At 50.4% G+C, this 20,410-nt stretch overlaps 1 pseudogene; it reads right to left on the reverse strand.

Moving 5' to 3' along the window:
* Nucleotides 1-149: 149 nt before the first annotated feature.
* LOC100430052 (uncharacterized) lies at nt 150-10,317 on the reverse strand (annotated as a pseudogene).
* Between the last annotated feature and the right edge of the window lie 10,093 nt (nt 10,318-20,410).

Below are 20,410 nucleotides of genomic sequence, written 5' to 3' on the forward strand. Positions count from 1 at the left end.
GCTGGGGTTACAGGCATCCACCACCAGGCTCAGCTAATTTTTGTATTTTTAGCAGAGATGAGGTTTTGCCATGTTGGCCAGGCTGGTCTCTAACTCCTGGCCTTGGTCTCCCAAAGTGCTGGGATTATAGGTGTGAGCCACTGGACCTGGCCTTTTATACCTTCTTTCAATTATTGAGTTTGTTCTTTCTTTTTTTCCTGTAGACAAAGTCTTGCTCTTCTTGTCCAGACTGGAGTGCAGTGGTGCAATCTCCACTCACTGCAACCTCAGCCTCCCGGGTTCAAGTGATTCTGCCTTAGTAGGAGTTGCTGGGGTTATAGGCGTCTGCCATCATGCCTGGCTAATTTTTTGTGTCTTTTTTGAGATGGAGTTTCACTCTTGTTGCCCAGGCTGGAGTGCAGTGGCACAATCTCGGCTCACTGCAACCTCCTCCTTCTGGTTTCAAGCGATTCTCCTGCCTCAGCCTCCTGAGTAGCTGGGATTACAGGCATGTACCACCATGCCTGGCTACTTTTTGTATTTTTAGTAGAGACAGGGTTTCATCATGTTGGCCAGGCTGGTCTCAAACTCCTGACTTTGTGATCCACCTGCCTTGGCCTCTCAAAGTGCTGGGATTACAGGCGTGAGCCACCGCGCCTGGCCATTTTTTTTTTGGTAATTTTAGTAGAGATGGGGTTTCACTATGTTGGCCAGCTGGTCTCGAACTTCTGGCCTCAGGTGATCTACCTGCCTCGGCCTCCCAAAGTGCTGCGATTATAGGTGTGAGCCACTGCGCCCAGTCAATTACCACCTTTTAATTGGAGGATTTATTCCATTTACATTTAATGTAGTTACTGATATAGTTGGGTTTAGGCCAACCATCTGTTATTTATTTTATTTTCATCTTCATCAACCCCTTCATCATGCCCCAATTCTTCTTCCTCCTCACTGATTTCATCTTCACCTTCTTCACAGTCTATATCTTCACTTTCATCTTCATCCTTGTCTCCATCAAACTCTTCCTTTTCACTATCCTTATCCTCCTCATTTTCCTCATTTTCTCCTTCTTCATCCTCCTCTTTGTCATCTACATCATCCCCCTCGGCATCTGAGTTGGGGGCTTCCTGGTCCTCTTGGTCACAGTGATCAAGGTAGGTCAGCTGGGGCAGGAGCTTGAAGACGCTCTCCCAGTCGTCATTCAGGTTAGTAGCCTCACAGTTTAAGAGGTCCAGGCTCTTTAGACGTTCCAACTCTTTCAAAGGTTCTAAGGTTCTGATATCTTTCAGTGTATTTCCATCTAAGTTTAGACATGTGAGTTTCTAACATGTCCAGATCTCCAAAGACTCTATTGTCATGGCAGCCCGGGGAGATTTGGAAATGAAATCAAGCCTACAGTTATCAAACGGGGGAACTCTAAGTTCACAAATTCAGCTGTAAAGCCCTCAATTTTTCCATCACTTGATTGGCAATTGTCCAAGACGAGTTCTAGAACAGCGGGTGGGGTCTGGTGCCTCAGCTCCAGGTGGAGCCTCCTCTTCACGTTCACATTCCCCTCTTCTCCACTCTTCAAACTTTCTGAAGATGGGGGAAAGATGTTCCCACCTGTGCAGTAGGGCCATCAGAAGGAGTCTGATAGTGGCGGAGGTCAGCGGTGTAGTCCTGGGAAGTGAGTAGCTTGCAGGCAGACAAATGGAGCCCCTGGAATCAAGTAATGCACTGGAGCAGAGAGAAATCGTGGAGGGAAAAGGCAATGTGTATTTTCTTCCTTTTTTTTTTTTTTAGACAGAGTCTTGCACCGTTGCCCAGGTTGCTGGAGTGCAATGGCATGATCTTGGCTCACTGCAACTTCCAGCTCCCGGGTTCAAGAGATTCTTCTGCCTCAGCCTCCCGAGTAGCTGGGATTACAGGTGCCTGTCACCACGCCCAGCTCATTTTTTGAATTTTTAGTAGAGACGGAGTTTCACTATTTTGGCCAGGCTGGTCTCGAACTCCTGACCTCGTGATCTGCCTGCCTCGGCCTCCCAAAGTGCTGAGATTACAGGTGTGAACCACTGCGCCTAGCTGGCAATGTGTATTTTTAACGCATCACAGATTACCTTGAATTAAGAAAAAATGTGAGAACCTTAAAACATTATCCTGTAATTCCTTCATCCTTTGTGTTGCTTTGATATATATTTTACCTGAAAATGTATTATAACCCCCACAATACATTGGTATTATTTTGCTTTATATAGTCAATTGTCTTTTAAAGAAATTGAAAAGAAGAAAATAGTATTTTATATTTATCCATATACTTATTTCCATTGCTCTTCATCCCTTTTTCTATATCCAAGTTTTCATCTTGCATAATTTTCCTTCAACCCTCTAGAAGTTCTTGAAGTTCCTCTAGAAGTTCCTTTTTGAAACATTTTTTTGAGACAGGCTTTCCCTCTGTCACCTAGACTGGCGTGCAATGGCGTGATTTCTGCTCACTGTAACCTCCACCTCTTGGGTTCAAGCAATTCTCCTGCCGCAGCTTCCTGAGTAGCTGGAATTATAGGCATGTGCCACCATGCTCGGGTAATTTTTGTATTTTTAGTAGAGACAGCGTCTCTCACCATGTTGGCCAGGCTGGTCTCGAACTCCTGGCCTCAAGTGATCTGCCCACCTCAGCCTCCCAAAGTGCTGGGATTACAGGCTTAAGCCACCGCGCCCAGCCCCTCTAGAAGTTCTTTTTTTTTTTTTTTTTTGAGACGGAGTCTCGCTTTGTGGCCCAGGCTGGAGTGCGGTGGCGCGATCTCGGCTCACTGCAAGCTCTGCCTCCCGGGTTCACGCCATTCTCCTGCCTCAGCCTCCCCAGCAGCTGGGACTACAGGCGCCCACCACCACGCCCAGCTAATTTTTTGTATTTTTAGTAGAGACGGGGTTTCACCATGTTAGCCAGGATGGTCTCGATCTCCTGACCTTGTGATCCGCCCGCCTCGGCCTCTCGAAGTACTGGGATTACAGGCGTGAGCCACCGCGCCCAGCCTAGAAGTTCTTTTAATTTACATCTGGTAGTGAAGAAGTTAGCTTGTATTTAACTAGAAATGATTTCAGTTTACCTTTATTTTTAATTAGTTAATTAATGTAATAATTTTTGAGACAGGGTCTTGTTTTTTCACCCAGGCTGGAGTGCAACAATGCAATCATAGCTCACTGTAACCTCGAATTCCTGCCCTCAAACGGTCCTCCTGCCCCAGTTTCCCAGAGTGCTGAGATTACAGGTGTGAGTCACTGCGCTCAGCCTACCAGTATTTTTAAAGGGTATTTTTGCTGGATCTAAAATTCCAGGCTGACAGTCCCCTGCTGTCCCCACCCCCTGCACTGCTTTAAAGATATTGTTCCATTGTCTTCTGGATTCTCTTGTTTCTGATGAGTAGCAAGCTGTCATTTTTGTTGCTATTCTCCTGTACGTTATACGCCGTTTCTGTCTGGCTGCCTTTAAGACTTCCTCCTATTGGCCGGGCGCGGTGGCTCAAGCCTGTAATCCCAGCACTTTGGGAGGCCGAGTCGGGCGGATCACGAGGTCAGGAGATCGAGACCATCCTGGCTAACGCAGTGAAACCCCGTCTCTACTAAAAAATACAAAAAACTAGCCGAGCGAGGTGGCGGGCGCCTGTAGTCCCAGCTACTCGGGAGGCTGAGGCAGGAGAATGGCGTGAACTCGGGAGGCGGAGCTTGCAGTGAGCTGAGATCCGGCCACTGCACTCCAGCCTGGGCGACAGCGCGAGACTCCCTCTCAAAAAAAAAAAAAAAAAAAAAAAAAAAAAAAAAAAAGACTTCCTCCTTAGCTTTGGTTTTCAGCAGCTTAGCTAAAATATGTCTATGTTGGTTGCTTTGTATTTATTATTTGAATTTTTCTAAACTTCTTACATCCATGGGCTGATGTTTTTGCTAGATGCAAACTTGCATTGTGGATAATTACATTTGAAACATTTTTAGTCATTATTTTCACTTTTTTTTTCATTTGTTTTTCTGTCTTCTATCTATCTTTCTTTTTTCTTTTTCTTTCTTTTTTTTTTTTTGAGATGGAGTCTTGTTCTGTCGCCCAGGCTGGAGTGCAATGGTACGATCTTGGCTCACTGCGACCTCCATCTCCTGGGTTCAAGCGATTCTCCTGCCTCTGCCTCCGGAGTAGCTGGGATTACAGGCATGTGCCAAGATGCCTGGCTAATTTTTGTATTTTTAGTAAAGATGGGGTTTTACCATGTTGGCCAGGCTTGTCTTGAACTCCTGACCTCAGGTGATCCACCCCTCTCGACCTCCCAAAGTGCTGGGATTATAGGCGTGAGCCACCACGCCTGGCCCTGTCTTCTATCTTTCTAACACTAATATTTGTTGGATTTTTTTTTTTTTTTGAGACATTGTCTCCCTCTGTCAATCAGGTTGAAGTGCAGTGGCATGATCATGGCTCACTGCTGTCTCTACCTCCCAGGCTCACGTGATCCTCCCTCCCACCTCAGCCTCCCAAGTAGCTGGGACTACAGGTGTGTGCCACCATGCCTGGCTCATTATTTTTCTTCATAGAGATGAGGTCTTTCTATGTTGCCTAGGTTGGTCTCGAACTCCTGAGCTCAAGCAATCTGCCTGCCTTGGCCTCCCAAAGTTCTGGAACCACAGGCATGAGCTACCATATCTCTCCCATATTAGTGTTCTAATTCAAACAACACTCTTCTTACTCAGCCCTCGATGGAGGCGGCGTTCCGGGGGCACCACTCCCCACAGGGTCCTTCCATCTCTGCCTCTGTCCTCTCCTGGCCTCCCTTCAGAGGCTCTCCAAAGCCCTTCTGGTCCAGCTCCTGTCCCTGGGCCACCGACACCTGTTCTCCTGGAGAAGGAAGAAGGCGGCCTGGCAGCTTTATCTGGGTGTTCAGTGCCGGGGCTGCCAGGGGCTTAGCACACTCACTGCATCCATCTGTCTCTGGCATGCACGCCGCCGCTCGCTCACACGCCCAGTTGTTTACCAAGAAAGTCCAAGCAGAGTAGCAGAAAGATTCCTGGGGGAGGAATCAGGGCATGAATGGGTGTCCACTTCTTGTCTGCCTGTCTCTGTCCGTGCAGTCTAAAGCAAGTCATGCCACGTCTCTGGGCCCAGGATTTCCCCCCCTCCCCCCGATTCTGGGATGGGAGGAATGATGTTTCCTTCCTGAAAAGCTGGGAGGATTAGATGAGGGAGCAGAGACTGGGGAGGCCTGGTCTGAGATGTCCACTGAGCCAGCCAGCCTTGGCCCTGGAGGCCATCTCCCCAGGCTGGAGGCCGGGGACCCCCATGAACCTTGGGTCAGCAGCATTAGTGAGAGGCTTGGGCTCAGATGGGAACAACCTCCTAGCCATCAGCAGAAAGCCAGTCAGGAGGATGTTAAGTTGGGGGGATGCAGCCTGAGGTCTGGGGCCCAGGTCCCCACCTGCGTGAGCCAGGGGTAGGATTGGCCCCTCTGAGTAACTGGGGAATCTAAGGCTGCAGCTGTCCTTCCGGAAAAGCAGACACAGCACTTCTGCTCTGTGTGTGTGACCTGCTGCAGCCCCGCCCTGCCCTCTGAGGTCCTCCCCTTCCTTGACCCTCTCACAACTGGGACTGAGCCTGGTGAGGACGCTGCCCTTGTTTCCCATCCCTGGGACTGGAACCCTGACTGTCTCCTCCTTCCCTCCCTCCTTCCTTCATTCCTTCCTTTCCCACTTACCTACATCTAGCTGCAGACCTGTCTCTCCGAGCCTCGGGCTCCTTGTAAAATAGACTAAGCCGGGTGTGGTGGCTCACGCCTGTAATCCCAGCGCTTTGGGAAGTCAAGGCGGGCGGATCAGTTGAGGTCAGGGGTTCAAGACCAGCCTGGCCAATGTGGTGAAACCCCGTCTCTACTGAAAATAGAAAAATTAGCCCGGTGTGGTGGTGCGTGTCTGTAATCCCAGCTACTCGGGATGCTGAGGTGGCAGAATCATGTGAGCCCAGGAGGCAGAGGTTGCAGTGAGCTGAGATCATGCTACTGCACTGTAGCCTGGGTGACAGAGCGAGACTCCATCTGGAAAAAAAAAAAAAGACAACTTGTAAAACAGACTAACATTATCTACCCTGAACATTTGTCATAGGGATGAAATCAGACTCTGGCCACAGAGCCTTGGGGAAGGGGCTGGCACCTGGTGGGCACTCGGTGGGCAAAGGTGGAAGGAACAGGTGAGCCCTGGCCCCCCAGCATCACAAATCCACACTGCTTCACATGTGCCAGTTCAGGGAGCTAGACACAGGGGTCTCTGCCCTCGCTGTTGAAGAGGTAGCCCCTTTTCAACAGGTTTTTAAAGACAACAGCACTTAAGACTATGATGAGGGACCGGGGGCCGTGGTTCCTGCCTGTAATCCCAGCACTTTGGGAAGCCAAGGCAGGAGGATGGCTTGAGGCCAGGAATTTAAGACCAGCCTGGGCAACATGGTGAAACCCCATCTCTACAAATAATATAATAATAAAAAAGCTGGGAGTGGTGATGCATGCCTTTAGCTCCAGCTATTCGGGAGGCTGAGGTGGGAGGACTGCTTGAAGCCCAGGAGTTTGAGGCTGGAGTGAGCTGTGATAACACCACTACACTCCAGCCCGGGTGACAGAGCCAAAACCCTGCATCTTAAAAAAAAAAAAAAAAAAATATTGGCCAGGTTTAGTGGCTCATACCTGTAATCCCAGCATTTTGGGAGGCCAAGGCAGGCAGATCACTTGAGGTCAGGAGTTTGAGACCAGCCTGGTCAACATGGTGAAGCCCTGTCTCTACTAAAAATACCCAAATTAGCCAGGCGTGGTGGTGGGTGCCTGTAATCCCAGCTACTCGGGAGGCTGAGGTGGGAAAATCGCTTGAACCTGGGAGGCAGGGGTTGAGATCATGCCACTGCACTGTATCCTGGGTGACAGAGCGAGACTCCGTCTGGGAAAAAAAAAAAAGATAACTTGTAAAATAGACTAATGTTATCTACCCTAACGTTATCGCACCACTGCACCCCAGCCTGGGCGACAGTGAGACTGTCTCAAAAAAAAAAAGTTGACTATGATGGGAATCTATCAGAGGAAATGATGTAGACTCCAGGGCTGGGAGTTCCAACTATGGACAGACAGGAGACCTGGGGGAGGTGGCTGAAGGATGCTGCTTGCTTAAAATCAGCTTGCTCCCCATTTCCCTGCCCCACCTGTACTGCTGGATCCTGCTCTGCCGCTGTCTCCCCCTTGTCCTCCCCCATCTGCTGGTCTGACCTCACTTTGATTGGTAGAAACTGGTGACTAGCTCGTGAGGCCACTCTCAGGCTGGAGCTAACCCTGACTAACTACTTCTAACCCACTTGGCCTTGAGAAAGCCCTGCCCTTCTCTGCACTGTCAGCTGAAAGGGTCGGGCCTAGACAGTCTAGCTTCTTTTTTTTTTTTTTTTTTTTTTTTTTTTTTCCGAGACTGAGTCTCACCCTATTGCCCAGGCTGGAGTGCAATGGCGAGATCTTGGCTTGCTGCAACCTCCGCCTGCCAGGTTCAAACAATTCTCCTGCCTCAGCCTCCTGAGTAGCTGGGATTACAGGCAGGTGCCACCATGCCGGGCTAATTTTTTGTATTTTTAGTAGAAACGGGGTTTCACCATGCTGGCCAGGCCAGTCTTGAACTCCTGACCTCTTGATCCCCGCCTCGGCCTCCCAAAGTGCTGGGATTACAGGCGTGGGCCCCCATGCCCAGCCTGACAGTCCAGCTTCTTAAGTTTTGAAATCCATGGAATCTTTTTTTCAATCTTAGGTGGAAGTCAAATATGTAGCAATGACATGGAGCATTTATAAATATTTTAATTAACTGGTACAAACATTTCCCCTACAAGGGGTGGTGGATGCCACAATGACATTGTGGCCAATTATGGCACGGGGGAGACCTGAAATAAAGGCACAAGAGATGGGAGGGTCCCGGATCCCAGCGTAGCCACTGGGTCTTGGGTCCTGTTGCTCACCATCACCGTGGAGCCATGGGGGACGATGCTCTCTGCCCGTCTCATGTCTCTCTGTGTGTGTTTGGAGGAAGCACCAACTGTTCTTTGCCCCAGATAGTCTTTTCGGGGATTTTGCATAGTGACGCGTTCGTTTCCTTGGGCCTCTGAAACTAATTACCCAAATTGGGCAGCTGAAAACTACGAAGGTGGATCCACTCACAGCTCTGGAGCCAAAAGTTCAAATCAAGGCGATGACAGGGCCTCACTCCCTCTGACGGCTCCACGGGGGGATCCTTCCTGGCCCCTTCCAGGTGCTGCTGATGGTTGTTGATCCTGGGCTTATCTTGATTTGTGGCTGCCTCACTCCAGTCTCTGCCTCTGTCTCATGCGGCCATCTTCCCGTGGTGTGAATCAGTCCAAATTTCACCCCCTCACAAGGACGGCACTCAGATTGAGCGCCCACTCTACTCCAGGACGACCTCATCTTGACTTGGTGACATCTGCAAAGACTCCATTTCCAAAGACAGTTGAATCTTGAACAACTTGGGGGTTGGGGTGCTGACTTCCTTGTGCGGTCAAAAATCTACTTGTAACTTTGGACTCTCCCCAAACTTAACTACTAAGAGCCCGCTATTTGTTTGTTTGCTTGTTTTGAGATGGAACCTCGCTCTGTCTTCCAGGCTGGAGTGCAATGGCGCAATCTCTGCTGACTGCAAGCTCCACCTCCTGGGCTCAAGTGATTCTCGTGCCTCACCCTCCCGAGTAGCTGGGATGTGCCCATCGAGACCCGCATCCCAGGCTCTGTCATTACCTGGCTTCGATGAAGCATTTCCCACATTCCCCCTGGCTGCTTTTGTCTTTACATTTTACTTTATTCAACAAACTCTAACCAAAAACTCCATTCCTCTCCTTCCTAAATTGCACGCATTCACTCACTGACCCAGGCCCAGTGGTGGGCGCTGGGGGTTCACACACAGTTAAGTCAGGTCCCAGGCCCATTGGTCACCATAACCAAAGCCCCTGAGGGGAGATGACGCCCGGGCTCCAGTGAAGACAGGAGAAGGCGGCCTGAAAAGGGGCTGCTGGGCTGGAGCCAAGGCTGGGGCAGGCAGCAGCCTGGTACAAACTGTGGCACTGTGCGCAGAAGTCACAGTTTAGTTTGTATACACCACGTGGGGGGGGGGTTCTTGCCCCATTTCACAGCTGAGAAAAGTGAGGCTCAGGCGGGGCACAGTGACTTACCCCTGTAATCCCAGCACTCTGGGAGGCCGAGGCGGGTGGATCACTTGAGGTCAGGAGTTCAAGACCAGCCTGGCTAACAGGGTGAAACCTCGTTTCTACTAAAAATACAAAAATTAGCCAGGCATGGTGGCTTGCACCTGTAATCCCAGCTACTCAGGAGGCTGAGGCAGGAGAATCGCTTGAACCTGGGAGGTGGAGGTTGTAGTGAGCTGAGATTGCACCATTGCACTCCAGCCTGGGCAACATGGTGAAATACTGTCTCTATAAATAATACAAGAATTAGCCGGGCGTGGCGGTGTGCACCTGTAGTCCCAGATACTGGGGAGGTTGAGGTGGGAAGATTGCTTGAGCCTGGGAGGTTGAGGCTACAGTAAGCCAAGATCGTGCTACTGCACTCCAGCCTGAGTGACAGAGCAAGACCCCAACTCAAAAAACAAACAAACAAAAACAAAAAAGGAAAAAGAACATCGTTTTACTTTAAAGAAAAAAATATTTTAAAGAAATGAGGCTTAGAGAGCCCGGCAACCCGGAGTTCCAGAGAATATCTGTAACATCTGTGAACTCTCCAGATTCAGGTGCAGTCACCCCGCCCCTGAGAAGCTCACAGCCAGGGGGCCTGTGTCGCAGGGCTCTCCCGGTTCCACTGCTGAGCCCTGCCCCTCCATGGACCCATTTTGAAAGCGTGGTAACTGGGGTTCACAGAGGCAGCATTAGAACCTGCAGCTTCCTACTGCGAAGCCCTTGCTCTGCATGAAGCCATCCCTGCTCCTGGCAGCAGTTTTCCATCTTCCAGGCTGACTATTGGTCCAAGCATTTTGCATCCATTAGCCTGGCTGGGGTCAAACTCAATGACTCTATGGAGCCTGTAAGGAAATGGGGAGGCGGGCTCAGAGCAGCCACCCTTTCTGCCCCCGAGGGGGTTAACTGCCAAAACCTGAACATCAAGGTCAGACCGAGGCTGTCGGGTCCAGATATCTCCTAATCATGCCTCTGGAGCTCTGGGGGTCCCAAAGTGGCCCCTGGCATTGGGAGACGGAGCAGGCAGGGCTCTGAGCCCACCTCAGTTTTAACAGAACCATCAGGTGAGCTGTAGGATGTCAGCAGGATGCCAGCTCTTCCCTGGCCGTGGCACTCACCCTCATCTTGCCTGCCCACATGCCCATGCCAACCTGGTGGCAGATCCCATCCCCTCTCAGGGTCACCCCCAGTCCCCTGCACAAAGTGTCAGTGAGCAGGGTGAGCTCGGCTGAGGATCTGTCGGCCAGGCAAGGAGGGGCTCTGCACACCTACCACATGGCCAGCAGGGACAACGCCCCCTTAGCATCTCCCTCCCCGACCCCTTCCCGACTCCTCAGAGCCTCCCGGACAGCTCTTGCCACTCCTCCTTGCTGCCTCTCTTCTCTTTCCTCCTAGAGTTTCACCCCTACGATTCTCACACTCTCCTCCTCTGTAGGTCGTGAAGCCATTCCCTCAGCCACAGGTCCTACTCACCAATAACTGTGAAGGACATGAGATTGTACCCTATTTGCAAGGTAAGAAAAGAGCCTGCCTCCGTTCCATAAATTCTGGCAGAAGATATGAGACTCCTGGGTCAGAAACAAGAAACAGTTCATGACCCACGGCAGCAATGGGAGCCACAGTATCTACATTTTTATGGGCCAGTTCCAAGAATAACACAAATAGGGCCCAGTGGCAGCTTTGTACTTAGTGGATTGTGTTTTAGGAGAGGAGTCTTGAGCTCAGAGAACCTGAATCTTGAACTCAGAGAACCTGAATCTTTTATAGCAGGTGGTGAGTGTGCCTGCCGTTTACTCTGCAGAGAAAATGTAGCTCCAGAGTTCCAGGCTGTTTACTTATACTGTGTTGACTTTCGTCCTCCAAAAATTCCTGGCCACCTGGAAGCCATGAATGTGACCTTACAGTTGGCCCTCGAACAACATAGACTTGAACTGCTTGGATCCACTTATATGTCCATTTTCTTCCACCTCTGCCAAACCTGAGACAGCAAGACCAACTCCTCCTCTTCTTCTTCCTCCTCCTCAGCCTACTGAACAGGAAGACGACAAGGATGGAGACCTTTATTATGATCCATTTCCACTTATTGAATTGTAAATCCATTTTCTCTTATTCATGGTTTTCTTAAAGCATTTACTTCTCTCTAGCTTACTTTATTGTAAGAATACAGCGTGTAATACACACAACATACAAAATATGTGTTAATTGACCATTGATGTTATCAGTAAGGCTTTCAGTCAATAGCAGGCTATTAGGCCAGGAGTGGTGGCTCACACCTGTAATCCCAGCAGTCTGGGAGGCTGAGGCAAGTGGATCACTTGAGGTCAGGAGTTCGAGACCAACCTGGCCAACATAGTGAAACCCCATCTGTACTAAAAATACAAAAAAAGTACCCTGCCATGGTGGCACGTGCTTGTAATCCCAGTTACAGGCTGAGGCAGGAGAATCGCTTGAACCTGGGAGGTAGAGGCTGCAGTGAGCTAAGATCATGCCACCGCACTCCAGCCTGGGTGACAGAGTGAGACTCTGTCTCAAAAAAAGAAAAGAAAAGGAAAATGTACTAACACAGTATACTATGGTGGGTAATTGTGTGCACCCAGCTTTATAACCGCAGTCATCTAGAATACCTGGATGAACAACCTAAGTCTTTTGATAAGACCGTTCAAAATCTGTGATGGGTCACCAGTGCCTATGCACTCATCCAAAGAGCTGAGATCTGGAGAAACTTCACCTTTTCCAAGTGCAGATGTACAAAAAGGACATCCCTTCATTGAGGAAGTTTCAACATTTTTACATCACACACACACAGAGTGCTCACACACAAAGTCAACGCTGGGATAATGCACTTTGGTGGAGTCGAATTTGCAAAAGATGCATAAAAGGAATTAGAACTCTCTAAAAGTCTCTATGCAATTTATACTTCCAGGATTGGAAAGGATGGAAAGATTAAATCCATAGCATAACAAATTGTAGAAAAACAATGCTGATAATTTAGAAGAGTGAGTGAAAAGAAAACCTAAACAAAGAAAAAGAAAAGAAAAAAGAAAGCTAACACACTAAAAAGATGACTCAACATGAAAACATGTATTACTCGGCTAGATTATGGGCTATTGCTCAGAGACAGTCCATAAAAGCTGGCTGACTTTCATCATTATTAACTATAGTTTGAAGTCTTGCATCTCAATGAGTAGCCGCTTTTTTTCTTTTCTATTTTCTTTTGAGACGGAGTCTTACTCTGTCACCCAGGCTGGAGTGCAGTGGCACGATTTCGGCTCACTGCAACCTCTGTCTCCCGAGTTCGAGTGATTCTCCTGCCTCAGTCTCCCAAGCAACTGGGACTACAGGCTACCGCCACCACACCTAGCTAATTCTTGTATTTTTAGTAGACACGGGTTTTCACCATATTGGCCAGGCTGGTTTCGAACTCCTGACCCCATGATCCACCTGCCTCGGCCCCACAAGATGCTGGAATTACAGGTGTGAGCCACTATGTGCAGCTGCTTTTTTTTTTTTTTGAGACAGAGTCTTGCTCTGTCGCCCAGGCTGGAGTGCAGTGGCCAGATCTCAGCTCACTGCAAGTTCCACCTCCTGGGTTTATGCCGTTCTCCCGCCTCAGCCTCCCGAGTAGCTAGGACTACAGGCGCCCACCACCTCACCTGGCTAGTTTTTCATATTTTTTAGTAGAGATGGGGTTTCACCGGGTTAGCCAGGGTGGTCTCGATCTCCTGACCCTGTGATCCGCCCGTCTCGGCCTCCCAAATGCTGGGATTACAGGCTTGAGCCACCAAGCCTGGCTTTTTTTTTTTTTTTTTTTTAAAGGGCATGCCTCTCCTATGAAAATATGTTCATGTTCATTTTCTACATGGCTCTGCTTTTTATGAAATTTTTCTGTGATTTGACATACACTGACATGGGCATTCTATCATTCCACGTGCACTCACCTACAGACCACAGATTTGGTGGTCACAATACTGCCCAGGCTGGAGTGCAGTGACGCAATCTCAGCTCACTGCAACCTCCGCTTCCTGGGTACAAGCGATTCTCCTGCCTCAGCCTCCTGAGTAGCTGGGATGACAGGCACCTGACACCAGCCCAGCTAATTTTTGTATTTTAGTAGAGACGAGGTTTCACCTTGTTGGCCAGGCTGGACTCAAACTTCTGACCTCAAGTGATCTACCCGCCTCGGCCTCTCAAAATGCTGGGATTACAAACGTGAGTCACCATGCCCGGCCAGCCGTACGTGTCTTCTCATCCTACGGTGCGCATAATTATACTCAAACCATTCAGAAACTTCAGTGGCTTCTTCAGGCAAATGTGGCTCTATGTCTTCAAAAGCTCTTGGAGGCACAAGAAAAGAAAAATAAAAAGAAAAAAAAGAAAAACTAGAAATAAAAAAAAATACATAAAAGCTCCTGGAATATTGTCAGCTGGAAGGAATGCCAAGGCAGGCAAATGACAATTTGTTTTCTTTGAGACAGAGTCTCGCTCTGTTGCCCGGGCTGGAGTGCAGTAGTGTGATCTCAGCTCATTGCAACCTCCGCCTCCCAGGTTCAAAGGATTCTCCTGCCTCAGCCTCTTGAGTAGCTGGGATTACAGACGCCCGCCACCGTGTCTGGCTAATTTTTGGATTTTTAGTAGAGATGGGGCTTCACCATGTTGGCCAGACTGGTCTTGAACACCTGACCTCAGGTGATCTTCCTGCCTTGGCCTCCCCAAGTGCTGGGATTACAGGTGTGAACCACTGCGCTGGGCCAAATGACACATTTTTAAGCTGAAGTTTTTGTGGTTGCTGTATCAAGTGGCCCGTTCAGTTATCTGAATTTTCCACCAAATGCATTAGGCTGAATCAAAAAAACCCAAATTTTATTGGTAACACCTTGCCATTCACTTTTAGAAGCCTCAATTACCTCTAATTCCAAATCTGTCATGACTGGGGGAGTCAATTAGATGTTAGGAATTTTAGACTTTAGGGATTTAGACTTCAGGGATTTTGATCTTTCGGGATTTCAGCATTTGGGATTATGGCGCTCAAGATAGTCATTAGGGATTATGACCCAAACCCCAGACAAAGATGTAGCACGTGGCAAGCACTCATGAATACTTATGGGTTGAATGACAGCTGAAGGGGACAGCTGACCCTAGGCTGTGGGCCAGCCAACTCTGGCTCTGTACCCTGGCTCTGCTCCCAGGGAGCTGTGTGATTGCAAGCAAGCCTTTTACCTCCCTGACCCTCAGCTTCCTCATCTGTTAGATGGGGACAGAGGCCAGGCACCGTGGCTCACGCCTGTAATCTCAGTACTTTGGGAGATCGAGGCGGGCGGATCACTTGAGGCCAGGAGTTTGAGACCGGCCTGGCCAATATGGTGAAACCACGGCTCTACTAAAAATACAAAAACTACAAAAAATTAGCCGGGCGTGGTGGCAGGCACCTGTCATCACAGCTACTCGGGAGGAGGAGGTTTCATTGAGCTGAGATTGCACCACTGCACTCCAGCCTGGGTGACAGAGCAAGACTTCATCTCAAAAAAAAAAAAAAAAAAAAAGGGACAGAAATACATACTTTGCAGCATATTGAGATGATTTGAGATGATATGAGAGACAACTCCTGGCTGGCACAGTGCCCAGCATATAGCAGGTGCTGAGCCCTTTCTTGCTGCTCTCTGGAGCCTAGAGGGCTCCTGGGGCACCCCCCTCTCTGGTCTGTCTGGAGGACTTGGGTGGCTCTGAACCCTGGACACAGCACCATTCCTAAGGGGCTTCCTGATGAGTGGCCTTGGGGTACTTGGGGTAAACCTTGTTATAATAACACCCCCTTTTACTTATAGATTCTTTCATGGGCTTCTTGACTGTTGGGCATCCAGGAGCAGCTTGATTGCTTCTAGAGACGGTGGGCTCACTACTCCCAGCACTTGCCTGAGCGTTCATTGTGGGATTGAGGTTGAAGAAAGATCTTTCTTGTCCGCCCTGCTTGTCCTGCTCTCTGCTGCCTCCGCTGGTCTGTTGGCCTAGGAGCTGGTTCCTGGAGGCAGGCATTTGCGGGTTCAGTTCGGAATTGAACCAAGATTGGAAAAATAATCTGGAACACACAGAAGTCAGATAGGAAAGAAACTCCATCAGTTCTAACCCCCTTTTCTTTAAAAGCTGGCCTCAGTATTTCCATGGGGCAGGAATTGCCTTTTTGTGTCCTCCACCATCGCTTCTGTCTGGAAGTCTCCCTCTCATCCTCTGGGAGCAGCCACAGGAACACAGCCACCCCTCGGAGCAGCTTGCAGTCTCCCTGCTCTCCGCACCCCCAGCCGCTGCCTCGCCATGGCCCTGGCCTGCAGCAGGTCTCCAGTGAGGCCAGGAACCGGCCAGACCTGGGGCTCCCAGAGTCTGGTCAGGGCTCTGCTTCCTTTCATTCACTCCAGCATTCTTTTATTCCTTAATTCATTCGTTTGCTGGTCACGGTCAACTGCCCAGGTGTTGGCCATTGTCCCCTTGGTGAGCAGGTGAATGGGGCTGACTCAGCTCCCGGTTTGAGAATTGCCCAGAGTCTTGGGAGAAACATCTCCTGGCCTTGTCTTGTCCTCTGGGACCTGGAATCTCCCTGACACTAAGGGGCAGAAATCTACAGTCCTGCTCTACAGCAGAGGTCCCTGGGCTCTGGCAGTGATGGCGGGTGGGAGCCGGCAGACCCAGAGCTGGATTGTGGCCTCAGCCACTGTGGTTCCAACCTCAGCAGTGGCAGGACCGCCCCTGCCCTGGCTCCCACGGGAGTGTGGGCTGTGGAGGCCATACTGCCCCCATCTCGTCCCAGCTTCCCTCAGCTGTTTCCTGCACAGGCTGTCCATGGAGCTGGCTCTGCCCAACCCCCTCCTTCCCTCCTCCTTGGCCCCGGGACAGACGCTGTGCCCTGTTTCCTGGCTGACCCCGTCCCAGTGCTTGGGGTGGGGGTGCTTTGTGATCCTGAGGGAGCTCCCTGGCCTCCTGCTCGCCCCCATTGCAGTATCGTGGAACCAGGCAGGCTGAGCAGCCTAGTCTTGGTTTGGCCTCTGCCGGTGGCCTGGGACCCTGGGTGGGCTCTGGCCTCTGCTGGTGGCCTGGGACCCTGGGTGGGCTCTGGCCCCTGCTGGTGGCCTGGGGCCCTGGGTGGGCTCTGGCTCCTGCTGGTGGCCTGGGACCCTAGGTGGACTCTGTGGCCCTCGATGGGTTTCTGTCTGCCTCAGCCAGCCACGGCCTGGGACACATTCAGTCCCCAGCTCACAGAATGCTTATGAAGTGAACCTCCCAGCATAGTCAGTGACCCAGAGTAAGCTCTCAGAAAATGTCTTTTCAACAATGACGGGAATGTAATTACATGTTTCAGGTGCCATCTCCCCCTCCAGAACCTGGCAGTGACTTGACCAAAGGGTTTCTGCTGATTTATTTCTCTGTTCCCCATCCCAGCTCTGCCGAAGCACAGACGACCTGGCAGAGTGTCAGCCAGTGAGCAGATGAGCAGATTAGTGAATGCCCGGCACCTTCCCTGGGCTGTCCCAGCTGCCTAGCAGGGCTCGAGGTGGCTGGGGGCCTCTGGGGCTGTCTGGGTGCCTCTGACCAGCTGGGTTCTGGCCCTTGCCCTCCTTCCATGTGGCTTCTCTGCCCCTCTGGAAACTGAGCAGCACATCCCCCGACGAGGCCCTGGGCTCCAGTGGAGGAAGAGATCCTGAGACCTTGAGAGATCCTGGGCCTCGTCCATTCTCAGGCCCGAGACTGCATGACTGTTGGAGGAAGCGTGTAATTTAAAAAAGGTTTCCCTGGTTACATGGAAACTTTTGCGGGCAAAGAGAAAGAAATACGTTTTTAATGAAGTCCAGGAACCCGGGGCGTTTGATCTTCTGCTGTTCCCGGAACAGGCAGCAGTGGCTTTGCACCAGGAACAGTGTGTGCTCCCGAGCGGCCCTGCCAGCGGACGGCGGGCTGTGAGGGGCGAGAGTGCAGTGGCAGGTCACCAGCTACGCCCGCTGTTCATGCTCATGTCTCATGGCCTCCCGGTCTCTCCATCTGCCGATGAGGAAGGCACGAGCCAAGGCTGGGGGCCGCCGGCTTCTCAATCCAAGCAGTGTCTACTCCCCGGCTCATGGCCCCAGCCGAGCCCACAGGATAGTTCCCAGGGGTGGCAGGAACACTGGCCATGAAACACAGCCATAGAAATGCCTCTTGGGCACGGAGAGGCCCCTCAAGTCTGCCACATTGTAGGTGAGTAAGTGCACGTGTGTCCCTCGTACTGGGCACTGCGCGGCCGGGGCTTTCATCCCCCTGATGGGAATGGAAACGTCTGCAGACCTTCTGGAGGCCAGCTTGGCTGTACGTTCAGGAACTGAGCTGACTCAGTGACTCCACTTCTGGAAACTCACACTCAGGGAGTCTCTCAAAATTGAGGAAACTCTCCACAATGTCAGGGCACTGTTTAGAGCAGCAGGAAATACCCACTGTGAAAATGGCCAACAAAGTGAGTCATGAAATTCTCGTACATCCTGTCTCTGGAATATGATGCACCCATTAGAATTAGGTTTATGATTTTTTTTTTTTTTTGAGATTGGGTATCCCTTTGTCACCCAGGCTGGAGTGCAGTGGCACCATCACGGCTCACTGCAGCCTTGACCTCCCTGGCTCAAGTGATCCTCCCACCTCAGCCTCCCAAGTATCTGGAACCACAGATGGGTGCCACCAGACCCAGGTAATTTAAAAAATATGTTCTGTACAGACGGGGTCTCCCTATGTTGCCCAGGCTGGCCTTGAACTTCTGGGCTTAAGCAATCCTCCTGCCTTGGCCTCCCAAAGTGCTGGGATTCCAGGCCTGAGTCATGCGCCCAGCCTACAGTGTTTTTAAAGACATGGGGAAATGTTCATGCAATCATGTTAAATTTTAAAAAACAACCAATATTCAAAACATTCTACAAGCTATTAAGATGATATAAAATGCAGAGATTAGGAAAAGATCAGAAAGAAATGCACTGAATTGTAACTGATAATAATCTTTGGATGTTGATAATATGGAAAATTATCTGTTCTTTCTAGTTTTCCAAATTAGCATTTTTCAAATATCCAGTAATAAGTGGTGTTATTTTTATAGTGGAAGAACATGTAAATGCATTTACCCCGTGGACCAAGAGCACCTCATGACAGATGAAAAGAACTACTGGTCTAGCATCATACCCAGCCTGGCTGAGAAGCCTGACCATCCCCTCCTACTGCCCTTGGTCAATCTGGAGCCATTAGAGTCAGCAGGGAGAAAGAGGACACAGGAATGAAAGGAGTGGTGGCCATTCTCTTTACCCAAAACAGGGGCAATGGTTGGACATTCTAGGTTCCTGAAAACCCATCCACATATCCACCCATACATTCATATATCCCTTCACTATTCACCCACCCACTTGCCCATCCATCCATCCATCCATCCATCCATCCATCCATCCATCCAATCATCTATCCATCCACCATCATCCATCCATCCATCCACCTATATCCATCCCCCCATCAAACTATCCATCCATCCACCCATCCATCCATCCATCCATCCATCCATCCATCCATCCATCCATCCATCCAGGTATCCACCCATCATCCATCCATCTATCTCCAGCCACCTATATTCATGCATCCACCTATATCCATCCATCCATCCATCCATCCATCCATCCATCCATCCATCCATCCGTCTACTGCAGACTCTACTGCAGACTCCTGATATAGCACTATAATGTGGATGGATGTCCATAACCTGCAGCTAAACGTGTACAAATGATCTCCACATCGCTCGTGCTCTGCCTCTATCTCAGGTGCCCTAGGAGTCTCACTCTCTTACTCCTAGCTCCTGAAACCTAGCTGTCCTCGCCCCGTTCCATCTGCGCCCCTCCTGAGCCCCTCCACTCCACTCAGCTCTGTCCTGGATGTTGCCCCCACAGCCTCTCTGGCTGCTCTCTGCCTCTGTATCCCAATTTGCAGATTTTGCTGGGTGAGGAAGCGCAGCAGCTGACTTACAGGTCTGGGTGGGGGTTGCAGGGGAAGCAGGTTGCAAATAATTCATACGTTGCCATAGCTTGCTCTTTCTCCTTTCCTCTCCTCTCCTCTCCTCTCCTTTTTTTGAGACAGAGTTTCACTCTTGTTGCCCAGGCTGGAGTGCAATGGCATGATCTTGGCTCACCACAACCTCCGCCTCCTGGGTTCAAGCGATTCTCCTGCCTCAGCCTCCCGAGTAGCTGGGATTACATGTGTGCAGCGCTACGCCCATCTAATTTTGTATTTTTAGTAGAGACAGAGTTTCTCCATGTCGGTCAGGCTGTTCTCAAACTTCCAACCTCAGGCAATCCGCCTGCCTCGGCCTCCCAAGGTGCTGGGATTACAGCCATGAGCCACCGCGCCCAACCTCTCTTTTTCTCTCTTTTTTTTTTTTTTGAGATGGAGTCCTCTGTCGCTCAGGCTGGAGTGCAGTGGTGCAATCTTGGCTCACTTGCAACCTTCGCCTTCCAGGTTCAAGTGATTCTCCTGCCTCAGCCTCCAAAGTAGCTGGGGTTGCAGATGTCTGCCACCACGCCTGGCTAGGTTTTTTTCTTTCTTTTCTTTTTTTTTTTTTTTTGTATTTTTAGTAGAGACAGGGTTTCGCCATGTTGGCCAGGCTGTTCTTAAACTCCTGGCCTCAGGTGATCTGCCCGCCTCGTCCTCCCAAAGTGCTGGGGTTACAGGCATGAGCCACCGCGCCCAGCCTGGTTACACCAAATCTCAAAAAATAAAAAATAAAAAAGTAGCCTGATTGCTTCAAAGTTGCCTCCTAAAGCGTGAGCGTTTTGGGATTCTCATCTTGTCTTTAGACACTAAGGCCCCCAGGCTTGGCCTGGCCTCAGTTGCCGTGCTGGCCACAGAGTTGCCTGGAACTTGCTTTCCTTCCCTACATGCTCTGGGCTTCCAGCTCGCGCTGCCTCCTCAGCCCCTCTCCTCCCCTTCTCCCTGCCACACCCCCTCTGCCCCCACCTGGATGCCTCCCTTTTCTTCTTTGGGTTTCAGGTTCAAAAGCACCTCCTCTGAGAAGTTCTCCCTGGTCCTGCCCTGATGCAAGGGCATCAATCATGTGTCCCTTCCGGCTTCCTTGCAGTGGGAAGGAGATGACCTTGACCTTTGAGTCAGCAAGGACTCAGTGACAGGTCTGCTCCCTGGGACCCCAGCGCTGCAAGCCCATGGACCGGATTTTGTTTCTTGTAT

Source organism: Macaca mulatta, chromosome 10 (assembly GCF_049350105.2).
Source record: "Macaca mulatta isolate MMU2019108-1 chromosome 10, T2T-MMU8v2.0, whole genome shotgun sequence".
NCBI classification, from domain to species: Eukaryota; Metazoa; Chordata; class Mammalia; order Primates; family Cercopithecidae; genus Macaca; species Macaca mulatta.